This window comes from Cervus canadensis, chromosome 21 (genome assembly GCF_019320065.1).
Source record: "Cervus canadensis isolate Bull #8, Minnesota chromosome 21, ASM1932006v1, whole genome shotgun sequence".
Lineage (NCBI taxonomy): Eukaryota > Metazoa > Chordata > Mammalia > Artiodactyla > Cervidae > Cervus > Cervus canadensis.
The window spans coordinates 23,808,714-23,822,204 of NC_057406.1; the positions used below are offsets into that span (position 1 = coordinate 23,808,714).

The 13,491-nt window shown below is 34.2% G+C and overlaps 1 protein-coding gene across 2 annotated transcripts in view; it reads left to right on the plus strand.

Annotated features, from left to right (window-relative positions):
* The window catches only part of LOC122423947 (activating transcription factor 7 interacting protein), a 108,882-nt gene that overhangs the window by 19,202 nt on the left and 76,189 nt on the right, over nucleotides 1-13,491 (plus strand). The window lies entirely within an intron of this gene.

Below are 13,491 nucleotides of genomic sequence, written 5' to 3' on the forward strand. Positions count from 1 at the left end.
TTATTATGCTGCCTCCTCCCGGCCACCCAGTTCTTTCACAGTTTTGATGGGGCTAACTTTTATCATTATATTTTTTGCTTAAATTGACATTCAGATTCAGATTTTGAATTTAGAAATAGCTCACATTTTCTAGGTCTGGATACCCTTTTTCTTTGTATCTAATGTATTCTTATCAACAGGACTGAAGTAAATCACAGTTTTTTAGTTAACTAAGTGATATTTTGTGTGTCCAGTTTACCTTAGTTAAAATGTGTAGTATACTTAAATTAATGACTCAGTAACTTTGTCAATTTAGTTTCAAAATTTTCAAAAAGCTTTCTTAACGTTGTTCTGAAGTAGAAAACTTTATTGAGATATTGTAAGTCGGTAGTGACCCAGAAAGTAGGAGAATTAAATTTTTGTTATTGTATTATTTCAGATAGCAGAACAGTTATTTATAATTAAAGCGCTGATATTTAAGCAGTACTTAAAATTTTTTTCTAAATGATATAGTGCATCCCTCTATCTTTATCAATAGAGTATTATGAATATATCCCTGACTAATATGACTTAGAACAGTAAGTTTTGAACTTTCTAAATACTGCAGCTTCTAAAAAATAGCAACTTTTTGCGTCTTAAATTGTTATGAAGAATCCTAGCATATAAAAGGAATATATGAATGCTGTATTTATTGTATATTTTATAATGTAAACTTATGACATCTCCTTATTATAAACTTAATAAAATGAGAACAATTAGGCTGTTATGATGAAAATGATAGTTAGAAACCAGATCATGTATGACAATTATGGTCTTTAGGATCTAGGTCACCTATTTGTAGATGTCTAGGTGCTAAGGGATTGTGGAATTCAGCTTGAAAAATACTCTAGAACATATATCCTTCATTTCTTTTCTGATACACAAATTTTCGTGAAAGTAGTGTGTAAGACCTATATTTGCATGATTTAACAGTTTAAGATTGCTGCCTTGCCCTGAAATTGTTTTACTTGTTCTTATTTTTAAACTTTTTTAGCAACATTTTTGTTTTTCCTAACTTAATCAGTATTTATTTATTCAGTGGCCTAAAATGTATCTAGGATCATTAGCTCAGTTTTATCAACAGCTGCAGTATGTTCGTTTTATGTATTAATTTATTACTTTGTAAAGTTATTAGGACTTTTTTGTGTGCTGTAATGAATTCTCATAATCTGAACATTTCTTTATGTAAATGTACGTATGACCTTGCCTGTGAAAAAGTAAAAGAACTACGAATCCAATATGTGTGACAAATCCAATATATGTGAGTAATTCTATCCATTGTGCATTTCGTTTCAGTAAGGTTTTGCCCTAGAGTATGAAATAGGAAAGTGAATGTGCTGTGACTCTAATCACTCTTATTTTTTTGGCTTCTTATAGTACAAACAGCTCACTGTATTTCAAAAATTGCATATGATGTAAACCAGCTACTTGGTTTTATATTCTTTATTGCTGGAGAGAAACTGACTAGGTTGAAATTATTGATCAATTTATGTTAACCTTCAGAGTAGGGCCTCAGGGAAATTTTAATGATCCATTCTTCTTGCCTTCTATTGTGGACTATAAAATTTACATCCACCTTACCCTCCACAAGATGAATCCACTGATTATTAGACAAGGGGAAACACCAATACACTGCGGTTACTCATTTCTAATTCTTTCAGTGCCATGTTGCACTTTTGCAGCTATGAACATAAGCAACTATAAACATAAACTTGACCTCACTGGGATTATTACTTTTAGGATTGGTGACAGTTTTTAAATTTTCTATGCTGAATTCCATGTTGGCTATTATGCTCAATAATTGAGAGCATGGTAAATCTGGGTAATTAAGGTGTTACATTATTATTTTGTCACTTTTTGCCCTCCTCATTTGTTTATCCATTTTCACAAGCCATTTTGCTAGCATAAACCTTCAAGGGAAATGTTGAGGTAGCAGAAAGAACATTGACCAAGAGTTCAAACCTATATTTGAATTATACTTTTGCTACCTTTTTCTTGGCTAACTTTTACATTTTCTGACTCTCATTTCCTTATCTATGAAATGGAGGAAAAAATCGTATCTATTTGGCGAGGATATGTTGGCAATTTACATAATGTTTTTGAATAATACCAGAAAATATTCCACAAATATCTAGTATGCTAACTTTCCTGTAGTACTTGAATGCTCTTCAGTTTCTTTTCTCAGATGTCATATACTATATCAACTACAATTGGATCAGGGAATGTGTTCTGTTTAGAAAGAATGGGAAATTTCTCATAGAACTCATGCTCAGAAGTGGTAACTAACACCATTATATCCACCTGATAATTGATATATTCATATTTGTACTCCTGGGTCCTCTCTGTTGAATAAATTAGCCTTCCTTTGCTGTATGTGGGTAGTGGCAGGGGTATTATTAAGTCAAGCGAGTACAGAATGTTGTCATTGCAGGATTAGAGTAGGAGAGAGCTTTGGTTCCCGTCTGGCTGCGTAGTCCACACATGCGGTGAGAAAATAACTTTTTCTAAAGAGATAACTTGAATTCAGGGCCTAAAGAGTTTTATATGTTTCAGTACAGAGGAGAGTCCTTACAGTATAGTTCTCTTTCAGTGGCCACAAACTGGCAGTGAGCAGACTTCTGTAATGTTTTAACCATTGCTATATTTCTCTAACACTTAAAGTTGCCAGATTTTACACAAAAATCTGCATGTCTTATCTTTTAGAAAATAGAATATTGGGTAGTGCTAGAAATGTATTTTGCTTGAGAAAAATAATCTGTCCACAGTTGAGTACATAAACTCCTTCAGATAGGGCCTCCTCCTCACAGCTGGTCCTCTTCACTGATTCACATTACCTTCTGGGCTCCGGTGAGCTGTTCCTTTTAAATCCCTATCCTGCTTACTTCACAGATTGTTGGCGGCCGTTAATACCTAAAATACAGCTTCTCATCCAGAAGAAAGTAAACATAAATAAAATCTAACCTACTTCATGTGGCAGGAGACATAGCATATGTAAAATCAGCTTACTCTTTAGAAGATACGGCACATTGTCTTGTCCTAGATTTTATATTAGAGTACCATGGTTACTGATTGAAGGAGATCCACTGACTTCAGCAAAAAGTGACATTCATTTGAAAGTAAAGTAGTTAAAAAAATACAAACTAGGAACATTTAAGTTCCTCAAAGTCTTTTAATGTGATAATAAATTCTCTTTACATGTTATCACTGTATTAAATCTATCACTATATTTATTTGTTATATCACTATTGATGTTTTTAATGATGATATTGAATGGAAAATGTTAAATTATATTCACGATGCACAATTTACTGAACAGGTAAATGGAATGAACTTTATAAAAGAGTTTTGCTTAAATTGATTAAGAAATATTAGCACTTAAAATGAGTAAGTTCCTAATAGAAAGTTCTCTTCACTCTACTAGACTAGATAATTTCAGAGGTTATTATATATACTTGTTTTTGTTAATATTTCACTTCCATGTATAAAAGATTTACCATCTCAACTATGTGAAGACTTCCTTGATGATCCATGAAACATGGTAGTGTATAATTGTGATCTGATGGGAATTTGAATTCCACATTTTCCAGAGTAAGCCGGCTTCTTAGTGTTCATGTAATGCCATGACATTGGTAACTCCAGTGATGTGCTAGAAGAATGTTACTCATTTTTAGAAAGTGAGTTTCAAGTTAGAAAGCTTTAGGGAAAATTGAAAATCCAGTTAACTTGCACAGGAAACATTGATTGACTCCCTTGTTTTTCCACTTCTTACACTCCTGAAAGAGAAAGTGATTTGGAAGAAAGCGTAAAGTTTATTCACATAAAGGATTGTTAATAAATTGCTCAGGTTAGAACTTCCACTGAGTGTTCTCTATTAGTAATTTATAATAGTCTGTTATTGGACATTAATGTGTAAATACGGAAATGATGAAAATAGTGCTTACTCAATAAATCTTTGAGTTTAATGAGAAGGGGGAGTTTAACACCAGAAAAAAAAGTCGAGTTGCTTCTGCATCTTCTTGAGGGCGTCAGCCTTCTCTGCTGAAGTAAACCAGATAGTACTGCCCCGTGGAGTCATCTGACTGATGCTTTTTTTTTTGCTGACATACAAGCACCATGGCATGCAGAGTGGAAAGTATTAGTGCAGAAGTCAGGAAGTGATTGTTTTGGTGCTGCTAGTGAGTAGTTGCATAGTTTGGATAAATTATTTAGGCTCTAGATGCCATTTTGTGACCATTAAATGAGGAAGGTGGTTGGACTATAGGTAAGAATACGAACTTTAGAATCAAACAGGGTCAAGGTGATTCATGTTCTTCCACTCATTTGTTAGAATAGTGCTCAGAGTGTCAATATAATGCCTATTTATAGTAAGTGCTCAATTGGTCCTATGCATTATTTTTTATGGGATGGAGGCTATTTGCTTATTTTCAGAATTTCAGTTTTCTTAAAAATGGGGATAAAGTACCATATAGAGTTGATACTGGGATTTAAATGGGCAAGACAAAGTACCTAGTGTAGTGTTTGATACAAATAAAGTATGAGTAATATTGGTTGGTTATTTCTCACAAGGTTCTCTCCAGCATGAATTGTTTTGCTCTGTGTTTCTTTTTTTAATCATTATGAAATTGAGAGGTCTGGGGTACTAGGTACTCTGGAAAAGGGATTAGGGGGAGAGGATTGTAAGGGCCCTGGCTGATACACAGTAACGATGCCCAAGAGCGAGGTGTTTAAATCTCAAATTGAAGACTTTCAAGAGCCGGAAGGAGACAAAACAAAGAGTTTTTATTTGTGCTAGGGCAGCATGATAGAGTGAAACAAAAATGTACTGTACTGTGAATTGATCAGTTGAATCAATAATAAATATTTATTATGCTCCTCTTAATTTGCCAGGCACTGTTTTGATGGCTGTAATACAAGATCCCTTGCTCTCAAGGAGTTTACATTGGGGCAGGGAAAAAAGGAACAAAGAAATAAATATGAGACGCTCAACTGAAGATGCTGGAGGTGGGATGGGGTAGTGACTAGCTAGGTGAACCCTACTCAAAATGTGTTCTATGGGTCAGTTCAGGGTCAGTTATCAGTTCATCTGCTCCTGGTCCTCCATTAGATAACTAAAATTAAGAATGTCTAGAAAATTTTACATTAATCTAAGAAAATAATTTTATATCAGATCAAAGAATAAAAGTCATATATTTTATATGCTTCCCTCAGCCCCCCCCCCCCCCCATAACTCATCTTCATTGTGTTTTACAAGAGTACTAATCTGTAATGGATTGGAAATAAAACTTTGATTCTTTACCATTGTTAGTTTGAGAAACATTGTTTCTCAGTGTTTCTTAACTTTAATTTAGTGTGGTAATTTCCATTCTTGGCACTTAGGTAAGCAGGCTGCAGAAATTTTGAGCTTCTTGTGATTAATTAATTCATTGTCGGGATTAATTTATTTCTCTAAATATTGTTATTGACATTATATTTTATGCTGGACTTAAGGACTTTAGGTCCTTTGATTTTAAGTACATTTATTCAAAGAGTTGGGTGTATGAAGTAGAAACAGAGAGGGAGGAACCAAAATTAAAACTGGAATGAATACAATACTTAGCTGATTTCCAACTCTGAGATTTTATAATCAGTTGTTCTTTTGGTATAAAATCTTTCCTCCCACCATGTGTTAACTTGCACGGTGTCTACTATATGAAGTCACATGATCTTATATATTTGTCCCTGTCCTTTCATCTGATGCCGGTGGAGCACAAATCCTAAGAAGAGAATATAGTTGTTTGAGGAAATCTACTACTGCTTATCAGAGATAATGTAGGTAGCATTTAGGATTATCCACATATTAGAAGTCTACCAATTCCTGTTTTTATATAGCTTTATCATTTCCTTATTTAGAGCCTTATTTATTGCACAGTAGGGATAATTTAAGACCTGTGTTTTAAGACAACTGAACATAAGATTAAAAGATAAGGAACATATTTTGGATAACCCTTAGCATAGTAAATGGACTTCCCTGGTGGCTCAGATGGTAAAGAATCTACCTGCAGTGCGGGAGACCTGGGTTCAATCCCTGGGTCAGGAAGATCCCTTGGAGAAGGGAATGGCAATATTCTTGCCTAGAGAATTACAGGGACAGAGGCTATGTAGTCCATCGTGTCGCAGAGTCAGACATGACTTGAGCGACTAACACTTTCATAGATAATGACTCAATTCTTACCCAGTCAGATCTGATCCATTAAAACAATACCTAAGTGATTTAGGTTCCAAAAGAATATGCCACACAAAATATGTTCTTGTGTAGATACTTGTTATATAACATGCCTGAGTGTTGATATTGAGTGCATACTTTTGTAGTATTCACCAGTGGTAAAAATGTCGAATAATTTAAACATCATAATAGTGACACTTGAAGATGTATTATCTTACTATCTGGTAAAACATAAAGCAATATGATTCTAAGAACATGTCTATTTAATGATCATTTACTATTTAAATGATTAAATTTTGAAGGTAGTTGTAGAGTAGAATAAGGACAGCTTTTAGCTAATATGAATTATAATTTATATTTTTAATGGTTGTTAGAATAGCAATCATTGGATTTATATGATCATGTTGGTCTATGCCACAAATTAAGGCTTTTGAATATCTCGGGGGGTTAAAAATATTTTTGATGTAGTGGGGTTAGAATTTCAGTTATATAAGAACTCTAAGTTGGTTTTTTTTATTACCTGGATTTTAATCATGTTAGTAAACAAATAACTGGATATATTCTAGAACCAGTCAGTGCCTGTTGGGGAACAAGTGGGGGAGGGTTCACTCGGCAGTATTCTTCAGTTTGGTCATGAAGTGAGGACTGCTTTATGTAAATTGTTCTTACTGGCGCCAGCTAGCTGTAACTGCAGTCTGGCTGTGCTAGGGCAGCAAATAATATGTGTCATGGATTTTCTGTTTGGAATGTATAAGAATGCAGCCTTTTGGACTGAAAGAACAGAGTTGATGCATTAGAATAGGAGTACTGAGACCTCCACAATTGCCAGTGAATAAGTGAAGTAGTGAGAAGCTATAAGCCTTTTAAGTTTCTGTTCTGCTTTTATAGATTTGTACCTATTGATACTATTGGGTAATATGTGGGAGGTACTTAACTGCACACAGTTGCTGCAGACTTAATAGTTGGCAGCATAGAAAGCTATACAAAAGAATTCTGATTCTAGGCATCTTCACTTGCAACAGTCCTTTGGAAGATGTACGTTGAGTGTTCTGTGAGCTTCACTGACATGCTGTCTGATGTTTTCTGGCTTTTGAGGTTGTTGGGATATTTGCTGCACAAACTACACAACAGATGTGAACCACTGAAAGGAGCTTTAATATGTAGCCAGTCTACTGTATTCTTATTTTTTTTTCAATGAATATGTACTAAACAAGGAATTTAGGCTCAAAAAAAGCTGATCTAGAAATCTGCATGAGCTTTTATGCTTATACAAATGAACTGAGTAGCAGTGGTTAACAGAAGAGGAAGTCTTTTTCACAGTATCAAGCTGCCCACAGGTAAGAGATTCAGGTCCTTCTTCTATGATAACTTTTCTCCCTCCCCTACCTCCTCAGGCCTTATATCTGCCTCTCACCTTTGGGAAGTTTTTTTTTGTTTTTAGTTTTATTAATACCAGGATTACTAGATTGTTTAATGTTAATTTTCAGGAGATTCTAAATGTCATACTTGGATTTGATTTCTTAAAAATATTTTCATCTTCTCTAATTTATCTCAGGTTTAAATTGAAATTAACAGTAGGCTTCATATATGAGTATTATTCATGCATACAATATGTTCTTATTACATGGAAATCAGTTTTAGGTCTCTTCATTATAGTTCTGTTACTGTGTTCTCAGTTGTAGTGACACCAAGTGGTACATGAAGAGCGATGACTTTTTGTAACCTTACTAAACATGAAGTTTTAGTTTAAATGTACCCCTTTAACCTCAAAATCAGTATGCTTGTGTTTTCACAAGTGACTCATTAACATACATTAGATAATGTATGTTTATACATATAACATGGTCAAGTGTTCCATACCTCCTTTATCATTTCCATTTCCACATATTTAAATTCATCACCATTTTATGAAGTGAATTTAAGAATCTAAAACTAACAAGAATGTATTAATTAGAAATTCTGTTGAGTCTAATATTTTATTTCTTAAGCTCGGTGAAAGGTACATGAGCATTTATTAATTTTTTTTTGTATGTCTGAAAAATTGCATACAAAAAATCTCATTGAAAAAAAATAAAGAAGTATATAAAATAATGAATATGGTAACCATTATTGTAAGTCGGGCATAACAGAGGCAACTCAGCACGCATGAAAAGATACGAAGATTTATGTTTATAAAGAAATGCATATATCAGTATTGCTGTTCAGTTGCTAAGTCTTGTCAGACTCTTTGTGACACCATGGATTGCAGCATGCCAGGCTCTCCTGTCCTCCACTCTTTCATACTGTATCAGTATGGCCAATGATAAGGTATATTACAGATTGATATAACAGTTTTAGAGGGATGAGAGTGGGGAGGTAAGAAAGTTGAATGAAGCTAAGAGGGGGTAGTGAGGCTAGTTTAGAGAAATGGAAGGAAGGAATTAGAGTAGGCAGTTCTCTGCCTTTGCATTCTTTTCTGGGAGTTAAATAGCAGGTTCTTTCTGCAACCTGAAAGTGCTGGTTTTAGTTGGGACTTCAGTTCTCTAGATGAAAGGTAGTTGGTCCTTTATTACTGAGTAGTTGAATACTTAAAATCTAGAGGTCAACTGTGATAAAAGGCACACTCATGTTTCAGGGGCCCGAACTATTTCCCGTTGCCCTTTGACTGTATTGCTTGGGATTTTAAAAATGATTGTTTTAATATATGTTCTGTTGAAGTATAAAAATGTATATTTGTGGATATATTTCCTCTAAGTAAAGAGTTTCACTAGAATTGGAGAAATAGTGATAGTAGAAATATATCAATTTTGAATAATGTGCTTGAGGTTCAGTGGAAGAATGAGGCTGGATATGTTCTCTTGGTGTAGAGAGCACAGCTGGGAAATGTTTTCCGACTTCTCTTTGAGGCAGTGTTTGGGAGAATGTTGGGCTAGGAAGACAGTGGAGATAGACTGGTTTATATATGTATATAGATAAAGAGGCAAGGAGTTGTTAGACCAAAACAGAGGCATTTATTGATTACTATTAGAGTTAGGGGTCAAGGCAAAGAAAGATGATGGAAAACAGGAGTATTCTGTCTATAAAGAAAAAAAACCTAAAAAGAGGCACATAAGACAAAAATAAAGGCCATGAGCATAATAAAGGTGTGCAATCTTCGAGACTGTTAAGCTTGAGTGTGCATGATTCAAAAATCTAGGGAATGAAATTTGAAGTTTTAGTTTTGGTGTTCCTTTTAGGCAACAAAACTTTTGTTTAGCAAGCAGTGTAGACTTAGAAAATCTTCGAAGTGAAATGGACGTGAGTGATCTAGTAGTTCTAACATCACACCTTGCACTGGAGTCTACTGTTTGTTATTTCTGACAGGTAATTTCTGACAGGTAGTTATCTGGCTTTTGCATCTACATTTCTAATGACAGAAAAGAAAGGCTCTAATTTTATAAGGCAGTTCCTTCTTTTGTTGGACATCCAAAACAATGAACGCTTGCAGATTTTGAGACAAAATTGGCTTTTCATTGTTTTGTTCCTGCCCTCCACCTTGTGTCTGTCTCTTTCTCTGTGTATCTCTCTGTATTTTTTACATGACAAATCTGCACTATTTAAAGAAAGCCATTAAAATTCTCTTGTGTTTTCTAGGCTAAATATTCACCATTTTTCTAACGTTTGCTCATTGTTCTAGGTCATTCTTTAGCCTGGTTATCCTCTTGTTTATTCTGTTGTTTTTAAAAGTCTCTTTTATCTGTTATGCTCATAAGTAAATACATTACTAAAAAGAATGTTCTTTTTTTCTGACAGTGTACTTCTGTTATCTAGTTTTAAGTTTGCATTGACATTTTTGGCAGCCACTTCCCACTGCTGAATTTTATTGAGTTTGCAATAAGTTAAAATCCCTTAGTCTTTTTCATGTATTCCATTGATAACATGTAATATACTTAAATATTTGAACCAAGTGTATTATCTTATATTTTCTTCTTGATTTCTAATGTGGTTTATTATGCTTTCTTTTGATTTTCCGTGCTTGTTCCCCCCCTTTCGGAAGTCTTTCAAAGAGCTGGTTTTGGATTTCATTGATTGCTTGCTGTTTTATTGAGTTTCCCATGATAATGTTCAATTTTTATTGTAGTTACTTTCTTTGGGTTTATAACTTTTACTTGCATTTTTGAGTTTGTGCTTCTTTATTAATATATGCATTTAGGTTTTCTCCTGAGTATCATTTTAGTTGAATTCCCTGGGTGGTATTTTGTTAATACTTTGTTGTTTTTATTATTTTACCACTGAGTCCTCCTTAATCCAAAGTTTTTAAAAAAAATTTATGAGGAGATAACTTTCCCTCTCATTTCATTATTGTTTATCTAACTGTATTAAGTTATGGCTAGAGAATGTGGCCTTGTGTGAATTTTTTGGGGGGGGTAGTCTTTGAATTTATTAATATTTCCTTGTCACCACATGCACAGTCAATATTAATATATGTTGATTTTTGTTCATAAAAATTTGTATTCTGTGTTTTTTGGATATACGATTCTATTTACTTTTCTACTGAGTGACTTCATTTCTTCACTTCAGCATGTTAATTGAGAAATGCATTTTTAATATTGTTTTTTTCATCTGTAGAGTTTAGAAAGAGGTGTGTCTATCTTTCTGGATTTATTAGTTTTTCCTTGAATTTTTAAAAATGTATTTTTGGTGTATGTGATTTGAAGTGGTATTATTTAGGTATATCAGACATAATGTTTCTAGTGGATTGTACCTTTTATTAATTAGAAATATCTTTTTTGTTCCATTACTGGATTTTAAATTTGAATTTTTTTTTATATGTTACATGTGGGTTTTATACATTATACTTCTTTTTTGTTTGGCATTTGCCTCATGTATCATTTTTACCTATTAGTTTTCAACCTTTCTATGCTATTTTATTATAAGGTAATATATAGCACATATTTGATGATATTTTTGTCATTTTACCCAGTTTGAAGCCTACGTAACTTTTAGATTGATAGTTTTCTTTATTCCTTTGTTCCCTATTCCACAATCTTAAAGTCCATTAATTCCCATTTTGTAATTATCTTGTATTTTGTTCCAGAATATTTGTTTTAAAGATGGTCAGTCCTCAATTATTTTAGTCTGCTCATGAGTTTTACTTCTTTTGTGGAGCATTGCTATTTCCCTTATCTGAGTTTCTTCCTAGGGTCTTTTGCTGTCTTCTATCTATAAGTGTATCTTTATATGATTATGTTAGCAATAATCTATTAACTCAGTCTTTGCTCACAAGTAATACTTTTATTTTTTCTGTCCTTGTTGATTTTCTGGCAATAGGATTCTAGGCTAAAAATAACTTCCCCCCTGACTTTGGGGATATTGTTGTTTTATTTTAGCATTTAGTATTGCTGATGACAAGTCTGATGTCAGTTTAATTTTTATTCCTTTGTAGTTAAAATGATTTTTTAGAAAATTCTGAGTTATTAGTATTTCTTCATATGGGTTTTCTGAAATCTTAACATAGTATGTCTATCTAAGTGTTAACAAATTTAATTTAGTCTCTTTTGGTAATTAGTAGACCTTTTTCTTTGGAAAACTTTTTTTTTAGGTCTGTGAAATTTTTTTCTTACTTTTCTCCTTTTTTTCCCTCAGTTCTTTTTTTCTATAATTCCTCTTGGATGAAAGTTGTTGCTTCTGGGTATATCCGTCATGTCTCTTAGCTTTCTGTTTGTCCTTTGTATCATCCCTACCTCCCCCTGCCCTGACATTTTTAATTGACTGTACTCGTCTTTGTGCTTGAGAGTTCCTGCTTTGTTTTGGGTATGTGCTGACCCAGGTGACTGAGGGGGCTGTCACCAGCTGCTGATGGCATGAGCTGGGGATGCGCGTTTTGAGTGGGAGCCTCCCTCCCCGTCTCTTCTGGAGCTTACTTAGTGTCTGTGGGTCACCACCCTGTCTGCATTCACAAATGTCACATCACTGCTGCCTTGGTTCAGCATTGGCATGAAAGAGATTGGGAAAAGTGGAATGAGCTTAACTGTTAAGATAAATCACACAAATATGTTGTCATCTGAAAACTGAAACTGGTATATGAGGTCTAAGTAAAAGTTTGTATTTATGTTGTTGTCTTCTCCTCAAGGGAACTGCTGTAAGTAGTTTGGCATTTATCCGTCCAGACTTCGAAATATCACTTATGTGCATATATCGATGTTTATATTTATATAAATATATTATTTTGCACTTTAAAGCATAATTGTGTAAAATTTGGAATACTTATTAACTACTTAAATGTCTAAGAATTTTCTATTTATGTCCTCATTAATCTCCATAACATTTTTATGAAGGCAGGCATTATATAATAGTCTCAGTTTCATAGATGAAGATACTGAGGCAAGGAGAGGAGAAGTCTCATGGACAGGTAATTTAAGAAGGAAATGATCATACCTGTATTCAAAGGGGTATGTCTGACTTCAAAGTTTGTACTGTTAAGTATGTTGAATTCTGTAGCTACTTGTTGTATATTTAATATTCACACCAATAAGAATATCTACTGTGTTCTTAATTTCTTATTGTTCTTTATTCTTTAGTGGATCTTCCAGTATTTTTTAACTATTAGGGATTGAGTTTTAATTTGTTTGTTTGCTATTATAGTACAGCAGTAGATATCCTGATACATTACCTTTTAAAAACATATTACATATTATTAGTAATACTTAAGATGGTATCTCAAAGTATCTTTGGTGTGCGAAAGTGAAAGTGAAAGGGGGCTCAGTCTTGTCTGACTCCTTGGGACCCCATGGACTGTAGCCCACCAGGCTCCTCTGTCCATGAAATTCTCAAGGCAAGAACACTGGAGTGTGTTGCTGTTCCCTTTTCCGGGGGATCTTCCCAACACAGGGATCTAACCTGGGTCTGTTGCTCTGCAGGCAGACTCTACTATCTGAACCACCAGGGAAGCCCTTTGGTGTATCAAAGTGATACACAGTTCTGCTTATTTGCCCCTGAAAATAGTTATGACACTGAAGTCTTATATCAGCAGTGTATGATGCTACTCATTGCTGTACATTATTGCTAACATTTTTTTTCCATTTATTTGTATTAGTTGGAGGCTAATTACTTTACAATATTGTAGTGGTTTTTGTCATACACTGACATGAATCAGCCATGGATTTACATGTATTCCCCATCCCGATCCCCCCTCCCACCTCCCTCTTTACCCGATCCCTCTGGGTCTTCCCAGTGCACCAGGCCCGCGCACTTGTCTCATGCATCCAACCTGGGCTGGTGATGCTAACAATATTCTTTACCATCTGAGCCAC